This window comes from Marmota monax, unplaced genomic scaffold (assembly GCF_021218885.2).
Source record: "Marmota monax isolate L192 unplaced genomic scaffold, Marmota_monax_Labrador192_F-V1.1 WCK01_AAM20220418_F8-fsc00004, whole genome shotgun sequence".
NCBI lineage: Eukaryota > Metazoa > Chordata > Mammalia > Rodentia > Sciuridae > Marmota > Marmota monax.
The window spans coordinates 3,412,207-3,426,375 of record NW_026692881.1 but is presented as its reverse complement, the minus strand read 5'-3'; positions in this window follow the sequence as shown (position 1 = coordinate 3,426,375).

Here is a 14,169-nt window from a genome sequence, read left to right as displayed (position 1 = left end):
GCTGGGCAAAGGCTCCAAGGAGAGCATGGGGCAGACAAATCTTTCTCAGAATCAGATGGGAGAGTGGGTGTAAATGAAGTTCTCTCTCTTTCTCACTCTCTCTCTCTCTCTTTTTTTTTTTCTCAAAGTCATCTCAACTTATCACCAGGACAATGTTGTGAAAAGGACATCTTTGAAAACCCCAAACAACATTTTTTTTTTTAGAAGATAAAAGTAAATCCAATTTGTTGAGATGTTTCTGCTGTGTTTGGAGATAAATCACATTATTGTCTTTTATCAGCAGATCGGTGGGCAGTTTAACAGCTTAAAACTGGCAGCAAAATGGAAAGGTCTCTGAGTATCTACGAAGAATCCATTATTTTATGCAGGTTTCTGGACAGTCTCAATCAACTCTGTGCAGAAAAACACAAAGTGATTATGTAAATTGGGACAGTTTGATAAGGAGGTTTGTAGAGGGAGGAGAGGGAAGAAGGTAGTCTGGGCAGCAGTAGGCATAGTAAAGAATTTCCCTTCTTGGGAGGGCACTGTAAATTTTTGTATGTGGAGTGACCCAGAGCCATGAGGGTCAGTATTGTGTCTCTTATAGGAGTGTCCATTTAGCATGATGTAGTGATCCAGTGTGCTGGCTGTGAGGCTACCCTGCCTGGTTGCCCCCGCTAGATCTACCACTTATAATGCTGGGTGATCTTGGTTCCTCTATACATTAACTGAAACTAATAGTTTTACCTGTCTTAACCTGATTGTTGTGAGAATAAAATAATGTAAAAAACGTACTCAGGACATTTCTGAAACATGGCACACGTGTAGTGCTCCTATTATGGTTATCTGCATTTTATGTGTTTTCTGTATAGATACAGATTGTTTAGGGGCCCATGTAATCAGGTTACCCATCTTGATATAAAAGAAACAGAATTAAGGTATGGATTTCTCCATCACTAAATCACAATCATGCGGATACCTACATGCCAGTGAATAAGAGCAACCCAACACTTACACCTAGAGAACCAAATCACTGAAGTAGCCGACCAGCTGCTTGTTGGTCTTCACTGTTCCTTGAGATGAGAAGGCTTGGAATTTCTAGTACAGCAATGTCACCAGAGCATGAAGGCCCAATTGGGAGTTATATAACAATTAAAGCATCATTTCTGCCACAGCAGAGCTGGGTGCCCTTGGCCTAATTATAGAAGCAGTGGACAGAAAAAGATGGACAGATGTGAGGTACACAGACCTCCTGACTGGGGCCAGGAAACCTTTGTTGCTGCCAAAATTTCCTATATATTCTTCAAGGTTATCTTTCCAAGGATTTCCATAATTATGTTTATGTCTTTGTCTTCTTCACTAGATGATTAGCTCCTCAATATGAATAATAATAAAAATAACATTTAATCAACATTTATTTTGTCTGAGTTATCTCTTTGATGCTAACATCTTTTAGATCTTACAGTATTTGGTACACAGTGAAATCTAGAAAATATTCAAAAAGAATAGATGGAATCTATTGAAATAGACAAGTTAGATACTTACTTAGCTTAGACTTTGACACAATTACTTGGCCTCTCCAAGTCTTAACTTCCCCATTATACCTGGCTCATATTAGGGCCATTAGCAGATTTCATTTAACTGAAATGAAACCCTCTTTACCAGCTTCAGAGTAAGAATAGATGAGGATCTCTGCATATGGGTCCACACTTCTATATGTAGCTATCTATTCAGCATTTCTTCTTAGATGTGCAGTGTACACCCTGAGGCTTGTGTTCAAATGTTACCTCTTCATGCCCACCTCTTGCCAAACCTTCTTCCTGGATTCCCCATCCCAGTGAATGGCATCGACGTCCACTCAGTTGCTCAGAACAAAAATGCAGGACTTGTGATTCTATTTTTTTTCTCAGCCAATATCCAGTCCATCAGAAAATCCTATAAGTTCTTCAGGTCTGATTCCTTCTCACTCACTTTACTAATTCAACCCTTGTCCACATTATCCTCATTTCTTGCATAGAGGATTGAAATTGTCTCCTAAATAGTCTCTGTGCTTTTCCCTCTTTTAAACGAATTTCTTTTTGGGTGTCAAGATTCCAACCACTTCAGCTCCTTCTAGGAAAATGATGGGTGCAATGAAGTGATGACCTAATCAGCTGAAAGACTAGGGGGAAGAAAAGGGATGACGAATTTGAGTGTGTGCGCCCACGCGCGCGCTCGTGCGCATATGTGTATGTGTGTGTGTGTGTGTGTGTGTATGCGTCGATGAACATGCACATGTGTTTGGGAGCTCACAATGCTAGGGAGTCAAGGACATTTAAGAGAATGAAAATCCTACAACAGATGAACAGAGAGGAAAACTTCAAATGGGACTAGGGAGTCCTTGGGAAAAGGGCAACCACCTAGGTAGGAGAAAGGAGTCCTTGAGATGAGCCCAGTAGGGAGGAGTCCATGATTATGTGCTCCAAATGGATTGGAAAGGCTGTTCACCTGTGTTTAACTGAGCAACTAATACTAAGCACTTTCTGAATACAGGCTCTACTATCCCATTCTATTGATGAATGTTAAGGGTTTGATAAAAGGTTTATGATAAACATATCAAATCTCAAAAAGGACTGAAGTTTAGGTCTTGGTCTTTGCTCTCAGCTCCCTAGTCACTCCCTGCTTTTTTTCAGCAAACCTGGAATTCTGGATGTGGACATTTGGTGGAACTTGTTGAATAAAAACCTTGTATTTTATTCACATGAAGATGGAACACAGGACTGCCCAAAGAGGACTCTGCTAAATATTTACAGAGGCTAATGTGCATCACAAATGACTGGCTATTCTTTACCTCTCATGGCTCCACTTTGAGATCTCAGAGTAGCATAAGACAATCTTTTTATTTGTGGTCCCATTGATGCAAGATGAACAGTACTGAATTTCTACAGTTTCTTTTTGTGCTGTTATACGCATGGATTTCCAAGATTCTTCCAATTGGAGATAATGTGTTAGCTTGATCCTCTCATAGTAAAACAAAACAAAACAAAACAAAAAAAATCTAGGATTCCCTGGCTGCAGACTTATGGTCAAATGTGAACTTCCAGTTTTCATAGCATATTTAATTGAGAGCTGTGGTTTATTTTGTTTGCTGAGCTGAATTGGCATCAGTAAAATAAAAATGTGCAAAACCATAGCTGTAGGCTTAGGACAGTGCCAGCAAGAAAGAAAGAGAGAAATTGTGATATAAAACCATGGGACTGAGTTAGTCTTTCTTTTTTTATGATATTCTCTCATTTCTCGGTCTTTCCTGGCTGCAGTTCCAGGATCAGTGATATTTCCAAGCCATCTGTAAGGAGCCACAAGGCTGGGAGTATAGCCTCTCCTGCCTTCCTTTCTTGGTATTGTTTTTTTTTTTTTTTTTTTTTTTTTTTTAATTTTTTATTGTGGGTTGTTCAAAACATTACAAATTTCTTGACATATCATATTCCACACTTTGATTCTAGTGGGTTATGAACTCCCACCTTCACCCCATACACAGATTGCAGATTCACATCAGTTACACATCCATTGATTTACAAATTGCCATACTAGTGTCTGTTGTGCTCCGCTGCCTTTCCCATCATCCACCCTCCCCCCTCCCCACCTCTCCCCTCCCCTCCCCTCCTCTCTCTCTACCCCCTCCACTGTATAACCCTGAGGGTCTCCTTCCATTACCGTGCAATTTACCTTCTCTCTCCCTTTCCCTCCCACCTCTCATCCCTGTTAAATGTTAATCTTCTTCTCCTGTTCTTCGTCCCTACTCTGTTCTTAGTTACTTTCCTTATATCAAAGAAGACATTTGGCATTTGTTTTTTAGGGATTGGCTAGCTTCACTTAGCATAATCTGCTCTAATGCCATCCATTTCCCTGTAAATTCTATGATTTTGTCATTTTTTAATGCAGAGTAATACTCCATTGTGTATAAATGCCACATTTTTTTTATCCATTCGTCTATTGAAGGGCATCTAGGTTGGTTCCACAGTCTTGCTATTGTGAACTGTGCTGCTATGAACATCGATGTAGCAGTGTCCCTGTAGCATGCTCTTTTTAGGTCTTTAGGGAATAGACCACTTTCTTGGTATTGTTACAAGCTCAAACTCAATGCACACAATTTGTCCAAAACCACAAGAAAAGCAATCATTCATCCTTTCTCCTTTGGGTGACAATTGTGTCTGCCTTTCTTCCCCTTGGCCTCTTGTCAGAACCTGGGAGCTAAAAGTGTAATGCCGTTTCAATTTGTGGCTTTGGCATGTGGACCAGGCCATGCTGTTTAGGTGAAAGAAAGGCTTACACTCCTGAGAATAATCTTAGGCACTAGGTAAAAATAAGAAGTTGGTGCTTAGATGCTCTCTGTGTTGGAAGACTATGGCTTTCTCTAGTTTCTAGCCAAAAATAATTACTGGGATGCTCGAGTCTCAGAAATGGGAGTAATTTGGAGTCCATTATGTATGCATTCGTAGACCAATATATATCATTTGTAGATGTTTTTCCCCTTTTGCAAACTGGCATCATTTCCCCCAGTTTTTAGACTTGATAAAATAAAAAAAGATACAGGTGGTGAGGGAAATCTGCCTTCTATTTGGGATGCTTGAAAATGCCAGGTAAATCTGCTGGATCCATCAGGGCCGTGTTGTACTACATTTTTTATGCTCATCAGTTTTTCTTGCATTCAGTCTTCAAGGCCAATCGTGATTCCAAGAGAGGAGGCTGAACCATGACAGTTCACCTACAGAGGAGGGAGAACTCTTTGATATTCATGTGCTGTGGCCCTTCCTCCCACAGAGACCACTGACAGCCCTTCCCAGCAGGGCTCAGGGCTGCTTGGATGTGCTGCACACTTTTGTTCTGTAAACAGGCAAGAGGCATGAGCAGACTGCTTGCCTGTATCTGAATCAAATCTCCTCCTAGGATAGTAGACCCTGCTCTGTCTGTGACCTAATTACCCCTTCATTTCTGACTGCCCTAGCGAGCCTCCAAGGAAACCAAACTGAAACAAGAAGAGGAAGCCCACAGGTCATGAAGAGTTGATCCAGCCTTTTACTCATTTTTCCCCCCACCCTTCCCTTTTCTCCAGTACATTTGAAAAGACAGTGCAGTAAGAAACGGCTAAAGCAGACATCTTTAAAGCATGCCCTTTGTAAATCATCAGCATCTGTAGTCACGGTGCAAGGACGATTTGGGCACAAGTTGCTGCCTGCTCTTGGAGATGAGTCCCAGGAGGCTGCAGGCGAAGGAGAAAAGAGGCTCTCTCTTGTCATGCGTGCTGGCAAGGACAGGCAAATAGCTGTTGAATTTGTTGAGATGTGGGGTTGATCCCAGCAGCTGTTCAGGCCCTCAGAGGGCTGTTCAGAATGTGCTGGACCCTCCAATCAAGCTGTTCTCCTGCCACTGCTGCTGGCTTTTTACAAACTGCCTGCCTGCCTTATATTTCTCTGCCATTTTAACAATTATGAAGGCCTCCCTGTGCACATTACTGCATTTCATCCTCATGGTAACATGTACTATTGTTAACCACTATCTTGTAGGCTGCAGACAAAAATAAAATTGAAGAATCACAGAAAGGATAAATGAAATGCCCCATGGCAAATTTAGTAAGTGGAAGACACCCCCATTGTTCCATGATCCAGCCCCACCTTCCTGTCCATTTGCACAGGCTTACAGTCCTGGTCAATTTTCTAGTGTATAAATAAGCGGTTCTCAAACTTGAGTGTGCTGCAGGATCACGTGGGACACTTTTTAAAGCACAGCTGACTGTTAGCCTCCTTCAGGCTTTCTCAGGTCTTGGGTAAGTCTGGGAATTCCCATCTCTAACAAGTTCTTCTGAGGCTGATGCTGGTCCAGCAACTACAATTGCATATATGCAAACATATATGTTTTAGTCTTTATTTATTTATTTTTTTGATTCCTATAAATAGTTGGAACACATGGGATGGGTGTGAAGTTGTGGAGAGTCAAACTGTTGCAGTGTGGAGAGGTAAAGTGGTAGGACATGTGCAGTGGATGTTAGGGGGCAGAAAAGGTCTCAGGACTTAGAAAAAATATGGGGGAGAAAAAATGAATAACTGTCCTGTCCTCCAATCCCCCATTCTTTAAAATAGAGAAGGAGTACTTTGGGTTAAGGATGTGTGTGTGTGTGTGTGTGTGTGTGTGTGTGTGTGTGTGAGAGAGAGAGAGAGAGAGAGAGAGAGAGAGAGAGAGAAAGAGAGAGAGAGAGAGATAAAGACAGCATAGATATTGGTGGATCCTGGATCCTAGAGAGGGGTTACCTGGACCTTTCTACTGGGTACAGTGGGAGCCTAGAGAAGAAATGGTGATATGTCCTATTAACACCTGGATGGTTTCAGTAGGCGAGTAGTGGAGACAGGCCCTGAACCAGAAGACCATGGAGGCAGGACCTGGGGTGACTCAAGGGCAACTCACATGGACCTAAAAATAGGGCCAGTCAGAGTTAGGGACATCTCTGCTTACATGGATAAATGACTGAGAACTTAGGATTTTGCTTCTGTTGCTGTCTTGGTAGGACATAAGCCCTATGGAAATCATGTCGTTAAAAAAAAAAAAAAGAAATCATGTCATGTTTAGCTGAAACTGAAATGTACAGAAAATAAAGAAAGCTATATTCACTTGACCTCTAAGTTGCATGTCAATCCTGGGACACAAGCTATACTGTCTGTGAATGTGAGGGCTACGTGGAAATGGTAACACAGAGCAAGCAGTAACAAATTCTCAGGCAAGTTCACTTCCCTGTAGCAGGTAAGGCTTGAGCTGGGGTGTGATACATAATATATGATTAATGATATTACCATCTTGAAACCTGCTTTTTCTAAATGCAGTTTTGCCAATTATAATATTTTGACCATAAACCTGTTTTTAGTGAGAAATTACTAGAGGCTCATTTCATATATAATGCCATTCATATATAACATCATTATTTCTAATATTTTTATGCATCATTAAGGCCCAAATCAAGTCCTTTTCTCAAACACTTAGCTGGCAGGCCCAGGCTGGGTTAATCTTTTCTTTCCGTTTATACTGTTTGGGAAGATCGTCAGTTTTGTATATATGAACACTTTTTGATCATCCATTATGTCACCTTGTCCTCTGTTGGATTCATTTGAGTTATTCATGTCTTCCTGGATTGATGAAAACTCTGGACTTTTTTTTTTAATCTAAATTTTTCCCCTGATGCATGTTGAACCTGTGCATGTTGAAGCTACTCTAAATGGTCTCCTGACAGTATTGTACACATGTGCAGTAGATGTTATTCTTCCCATTTTATAGATGAACACATTTCACATGAGTCAAGAGCCTACTGAAGAGGATCATCAGACCTGGGGCAATGAAAACAGACAAATCTGGGGGTGTAGCAGTAATTAGAGTAAAAGTGATTTGTCTGATTTCATTTGACTAAGCATCTTTAAACATTTTTTTTTAATAAATAAGGATTGGAAATTAACAGCTGAACCTCCATGTAGGTTGGTTTTCATTTCTTCTACATGGGTTATTTTAAAGTTAATGGTCTAGAAACCATTTGATGGTTGGACTCTACATTCTCAATGAATCATTTTGTACAAGGCCCCAGCAGGTAGTGTAATAACTGTAAGAAGGTTCAGCTGTGCCCTGTTGCTCTTGTAGTGAAAATTCCAAGGTCCTCACAGGAGTCTGGGAAAGTATTCCCTTACTGAGAAGGCTCTCATGGAGCTGTGTTTCTGTCTACCTAGGTACATGTCACCTATATAGGCCCTTCCCTGGGAGATCCCTGTGCTGCTGTGTTTCAATTGCCTCCTATTTACCCCAGTGGAGAACCATCTTAGAGTTAAGGAGATGGACAAATACATGACACCCAGCACTGGAGAAATGAGATCCAAAGCAGTTTATTATTCATCATCCATACTCACAGCCTGGGAGTGGAGGACACTGCCACATCAGGTATCAGTGTTGCTGAACTCGGGAACAGAGTGAACAGCCAGGGGCTGGGGGAGGCAGGATTTGTAGAATCCAGAGAATAGGGTGATCTCTGGTTTCTTAGGGAGGATGTGTTTGGTTTGTTTAAAAAAAAATTATGATCTGGCAGAGAATTGAGACCCCTATTCAGGGATGAGGAGGGTCTATACCTGGTCCATTTGATAAGGAGGGTGTTTGGCTATAGATTCTAATTCATGAATAGAGGGAGAGGGAAACTTGTGGCTAGGGGATTCAAAGCCCTCCCAGTTTTACTGTGCATCAAGACATTTTACTATTAGGCCTTCAACCACACAGATGTACAGCGGACATGAAGGCTCTTTCTTTATCTAGCTGCCTTTAATCATCACATCAAAAACATGACCTCCTACCTCATGATGGTTGGTAGCTCCAGGATATGGACATTCTTTAGCCAAGAACGTAGAATGCTGACTGTTCAGATTCTTGCCTGAAAGTTACTTTAGAATAGTTTTTCAGTTTCTTCCAGACTGAAACAGAGATTACTGGCATTTAGGAGGAAAGAATCTGAGGGATGTATTCATTATTTAGCCCTCAGTTCTCCCCTGTGTCCATGGTGTATTCCTTAGACTAGACTGCTAGGAAGCTCTACCGCTTTGATCAGATTACCCTGAATAGTTGGGTTTGTTTGGTTGCAGGAAGAAGGAATCCTCAAGATTTTTCCTTAAGCAGAAAAAGTGAAGATTTGTTAAAAGCATACAGGTTGGTCTCAGAGAATGTAACCCAAACAAACAGTTGGCCCATAGGAATGAATGGAAAGCAGAACCCTATGCCCCTGTGCTTTAGAGCTCACCAACCTCTTCTTAAGGCCATGCCATTCTGTTTCTTTGCAGACAGGTCATACCTGCCTCCAGGACACATGGTATAAACAGTGATTAGGTCCACAGCACAGCACCTGGATGTTCACTGGGGCAGTCTGAATTCTCTTAATCTCAGATTGAAATTGATGGAGAAAGATGTTTGATTTGTGTATCTTGGGTGACTCAGACCAACAATCTGAAACCAAGAAGTATTAGGATTCTCCAGAGAAACAGAATAAGAGGACATGATTGTGGTGGCTGAGAAGTCCCATGACCTATGCAAGCTGGAGCCCCAGGAGAGCTGGTGCTGTCCTTTCAGCCTGAGTCTGAAGGCTTGAGAAACCACAAGAACTCATGGTCTAAAGTCCAGTCCAAGGGCAGGGGAACCATGTTCCAACTCAAGCAATCAGGCAGGGAGAGAGAATTCTCTCTTATTCTGCCTTTTTCTTCTATTCAGGCCATCAGTTGATTGGATGAGGCCCACCTACACAAGGGAGGGCCAGGTGCTTTACTCAGTCCATTAATTCAAATTAAAATATGTTCTGGAAACACCCTCACAGATGCATCTAGGAATAGTGTTTTAACCAGATATCTGGCATCCCAAACCCAATCACATTGACACATAAAAATGAGCCATCACACCTGGAGTTGGAACAAACTTAAGACAAAGTAAAGTCAGGAGCCTTGGTATGTCCATGAAAATTGGGTAGGTCTTATAGGAAAGACTGAGTAGGCAAGCTCACTATGTTACTCTTGATTTTCATAGAACTATATTTATAGAACACAGCTTTGTTTTGGGGGCATAGGTAGCATGATTTCCAATGCCATGTATTATAGGGCTCTTCTCTATGGTGGTAATATCTCTACTGAAGATATCATTCATTATGCTCTTCCACAATCTGCATGAGATTCATGTGGGTTTGAATTTTGTGTTGAAACTAGCTTGAATTAAGCAAGTTATTTAACCTTTGTGAACTTTGGCTTCTCATTAGTAAAACAGGGATCATATATAGAATTATTATAAAAATTAAATAACATACTGCTTGCAGAGTGAGTGCACTTAGAATAGAAGGTACTCAATGAACAGTAATGATTATTATCATCATCACTAATTTAATACTAATCATTATTTCATGCAGCATGTTCTCAGACCAACATTGACAAAGGCCATTCAAAGAAATTGATGCTTTCCTTTTGACTGATAGTGACGAGAAGATTGCAAACCAATAGGTGTACTGACAGGCATGACCCTCACTTCCGAGAAACATGAAACACACAATTATGTTTTCATGCTAACAAGGATTGAGAAGTAGCAATCTTGAATTTTTCTATTTTTTTAATGGTGACATCTACTAACTCCCATCTAGTGTTTGGTGGTAGGAAGATCACATAATGACACTTCAGTTTGTGAATTAGACGTGAACCTGCGGTCAAACTAAAGCCTGCCATTTTTGTCACATAAATATAACTGGGAGAGAAGCACTAATCTGAGCTGAATGATTTTTGTTTTTTAAATACCATTTAAGGAGAATATAGGGATAATACAAAGAAAAAAAATTCTGACGGAATTTGTGACTCAATATAGTATTGAAAGAGAACAAGAGGAATTGTGTTAGCTAGCTCTGTGTCCCTGTGGCCCATTACCTGAGAAAACCAACATGAGGGAGGCAAGATTGATTTTTGGCTCACATTTTCAGAGGTCTCAGACCGTGGTCATTTGGCTCCATTGTTTCTACCCTGTGTTGAGGCAGAAAATTAGGATGGGGAGTATGTAGTGGACCACAGCTGCCTACCTCATGGCGACCATGAAGCAGAAAGAGAGGACAAGGCCAGGGACACTCAACACATGCACCCAGTGTCCTAACTCCTCCAATTAAGCCATGCCCCCTCATGTTTCCACCACCTCCCAATAGCATCAGCTGGGGATCAATCCTTCAATACACGAGCCTTTAGGGAACATTCAAAATCCAAACTATTCCTGGAGTAAAAGGGAGGATTGAATAACTCACTAAGATATGAATTTCAGTACCCTTGTTTTCTTTGACCATCCAAAGGAGGTTTCTTTTCAGGAACATACTCATGAAACACATATTTTTTTTTTATTTCAGATAAAAAATATTTTTATTAAAAAAAAATTTTTTTTAATGTAGAGAAATGTGTTACTCCTAAACCTATCATGTAGGTGCTCTGTCAATCAGCTTTTCATTTCTGTAACAAAAACCCCTGGAATTATTAACTTAAAAAGAGAAAGTATCAATTTTTGCTCATAGTTTTTAGGGGCTTCAGTCCATGGTCAGTTGGTCCATTGCTTTTGGGCCTGTGGTGAGGCAGTACATTATGGAGGGAACGCATGTCATAGAAGACCTGTTCACCTCATGGTGGTTAGGAGGCAAAGAGAAAGGAAGGGAGCAAGGTCCAAACATCCCTTTCAAGGGCATACCTCCAGTGACAGAACTCCCTCTCACTAGGCCTCACCTAGTAAAGTTTCCACCACCTTCCAACAGCACTATAGGCTAATGATCAAGCATTTAACAAATGGTCTTTAAGAGACACTTATATACTTTTGCACACATTTTAACCTTCCTATAGGTAAACTATTCATTTTAAGATATGGCTTTTCTTTTTTTTTTTTTCTACCAATTTAGTGTTTTATGTTTTTTTTTTTTATTTTTTTTAAATTTTTTATTGTGGGTTGTTCAAAACATTACAAATTTCTTGACATATCATATTCCACACTTTGATTCAAGTGGGTTATGAACTCCCACCTTCACCCCATACACAGATTGCAGAATCACATCAGTTACACATCCATTGATTTACAAATTGCCATACTAGCTTTTCTTAACCAAAATATTTTGTCTCTTAACTTGTGGAAAGTCATACATTTTTTTATTTATTCTAAATTTTCTCTCTTTTGGAAAATGACAAAATTTAAATGAAATAAAAAATTAAAAGTAAAATAAGGAAAAAGTAATAGAAGACTACTCTTTTTTTCCTGTAAAAATAACAACATTGTGTATATTTTGTTTGTCTTGTGAAGCTTTTTGGTGCTCTTCTTTGTTTATGAAGGATAGCTTTACCTGATGTAGTACTCTTGGTTGGCAGTTTTGTTCTTTTTTCCTTTTCTATCAGTACTTTGTATGTATCATTTCACTTCATCCTGATCTGCAAAGTTTCTGCTGAGAAAGTACTAAAAGCTTCATGAAGATTTCCTTGTATATGCAGGATCACTTTCACTTTTATGATGTTAAAATTTACACTCTGTCTTTTATTTTTGATACTTTAAATATAATAAGTCTTAGTGATAACTTCTTTATGTTCAACTTATTTAAATTTCTTTGGGCTTTATGGATATGCATGTTTATTACTCTTTCCTAATTTGGAAAATGTTCTGTCATTTTAAAAAGTAAGCTTTTTGCCTTTTTCTTTTTCTTTGTTCCATTTGTGACTTCTGTATTTTGCATACATTAGTTTGCTTGATGGTATCCCATGAGTCCTGTAGTCTCTCTTTACTTCTTCATTCTTTTTTTCCCCTTTAATCAGATAATTTCAAGTGATCTGTCTTCTCATTTTCTGACTCTCTCCTCTGTTTGATTGAGTGTGCTATTGAAACTCTTTATTGTAGTTTTCAGTTCAAACATTGCCTTTTTTAGCTTCAGAATTTCTGTTTGGTTTAGTTTTGAGGCTTCTATCTCTTTGTTGAACTGCCAATTTTGTTTATGTATTGTTTTCTTGACTTTAAAGCTCTGTGTTCTCTTGTAGCTCATTTAATTTTATAAAGACATTTATGATAAATTATTTTTCAGGTAATACTTATTCTTTATTTCTTTGTGGTCAGCCACTGGAGCTTTATTGTGTTCCTTTGGTGTGCAGTATTTTCTTAATTAATTATGTTCCTTGAAGCTTTGTTTTGCTGTCCTTGCATTTGAAGAATCAATTATCTCTTCAGGTCTTTACTCACTAGCTTTGGGACAGAAAGTACTTTAATATTGAGCCCTGCTAGACATTTTGTGGGTCTCAGACATATTCTTTGGCTGTGTTTACTCCACTCTTTTTATTTCACTTGGAGGGGAAATAATAGAATTGGGTGCTTTGTTTCAATTCTGCAAATCCAGTGCAGGTGATGAAAGTTTCCTGTTTTTTTTTTTTTTTTTTTTTTCACTTGAGGCAGTGCTCTGAAGTGTTCCATGTTTTGTACCATCTCCAAAGCACCATATGCAAGCTGGCTTCTATAATTCTCATCCATAGTTGGGATCTATGTTCTATCTATGGGAGTGCATATGTTGCATGCACAAGGATGTGCATGACACTGTCTATTGTGGAAGTATGTCAGATCTGGAGCTGTGCTCCAGCTGATTTAGGGGTTTGAAAGCAATTTGTACTTCAGGGTTTGTGGGCAGAAGTCTTGCTGGAGTCAAGGTTTAGCTAACTAACACAATTTACATCTGGATGTTGAGAACTACATATCTCAACTTTGGTCCTTTTGCCCTGTACCCAGATGATTCTTCTGTGCTGATCTCCTTGTTGTTCTAGGCGGGGGCAAGACAGATCTTGGCATCTTGAGCAGTGTCCCACAAGACGGGAACTCAGGCAATTTGTTCATCCTCACTTTCTCTTGTGGAAGAATAGTTGCAGGCTGAGGGGACCTATTTATGCATATAGCTATACTGCCTTTGGGGTGGGATGAAACTCTTCTTACCTCTTTCAATGAATACATTTTAGAATGCTTTTGCTTCATTTTGGTGCTAAAAACTTTCAGTTCATCTCCAGGGCTCCCATGTGTAGATTTTTGCCAAATAAGAATGAGAGCTAGAACCTCCTATTGTACACCATCTGGTTGGACTCTAATTTTTGCTGATTAGACATTTAGGCTATATTTGGGAGCTGATGACTTGAGGGATGGAGGATTGGAGAGGTATGCAGTGGAAGAGAAAAAACTGGGAAAATAAACTTGATCAAGGAGAAGAATTAAAAATTGTGTTTTCTCTTTAGTGTGTCTCCATCTTGGGAAGAGAGAGATTTAATTTTTTTCAATCTTCCCCAAAAATATTTAATAAAATTTAAGGCTTATTACTTGTGCATGCTGAAGAATATTTGCTTCTGGACCTGAGGCAAAGTACTTTTTATAGCCTTAAGAGTAAGAATTGATTTCCCTGTAGGAAGTTCCCCACCTCTGCATGACATCAAGAGTCAACATTACTTAGCCATAAAGAAGAATGAAATTATGGCATTTACTGGTAAAAGGATGAAGCTGGAGAATATCATGTTAAGTGAAATAAGCCAGTTCCCCAAACCAAAGGCCAAATGTTCTAGCTGATATCTGGATGCTAACCCACAACAAGGAATAGTAGGGAGGGGAAAATAAAAGTTCATTGGATTAGACAAAGGGGAA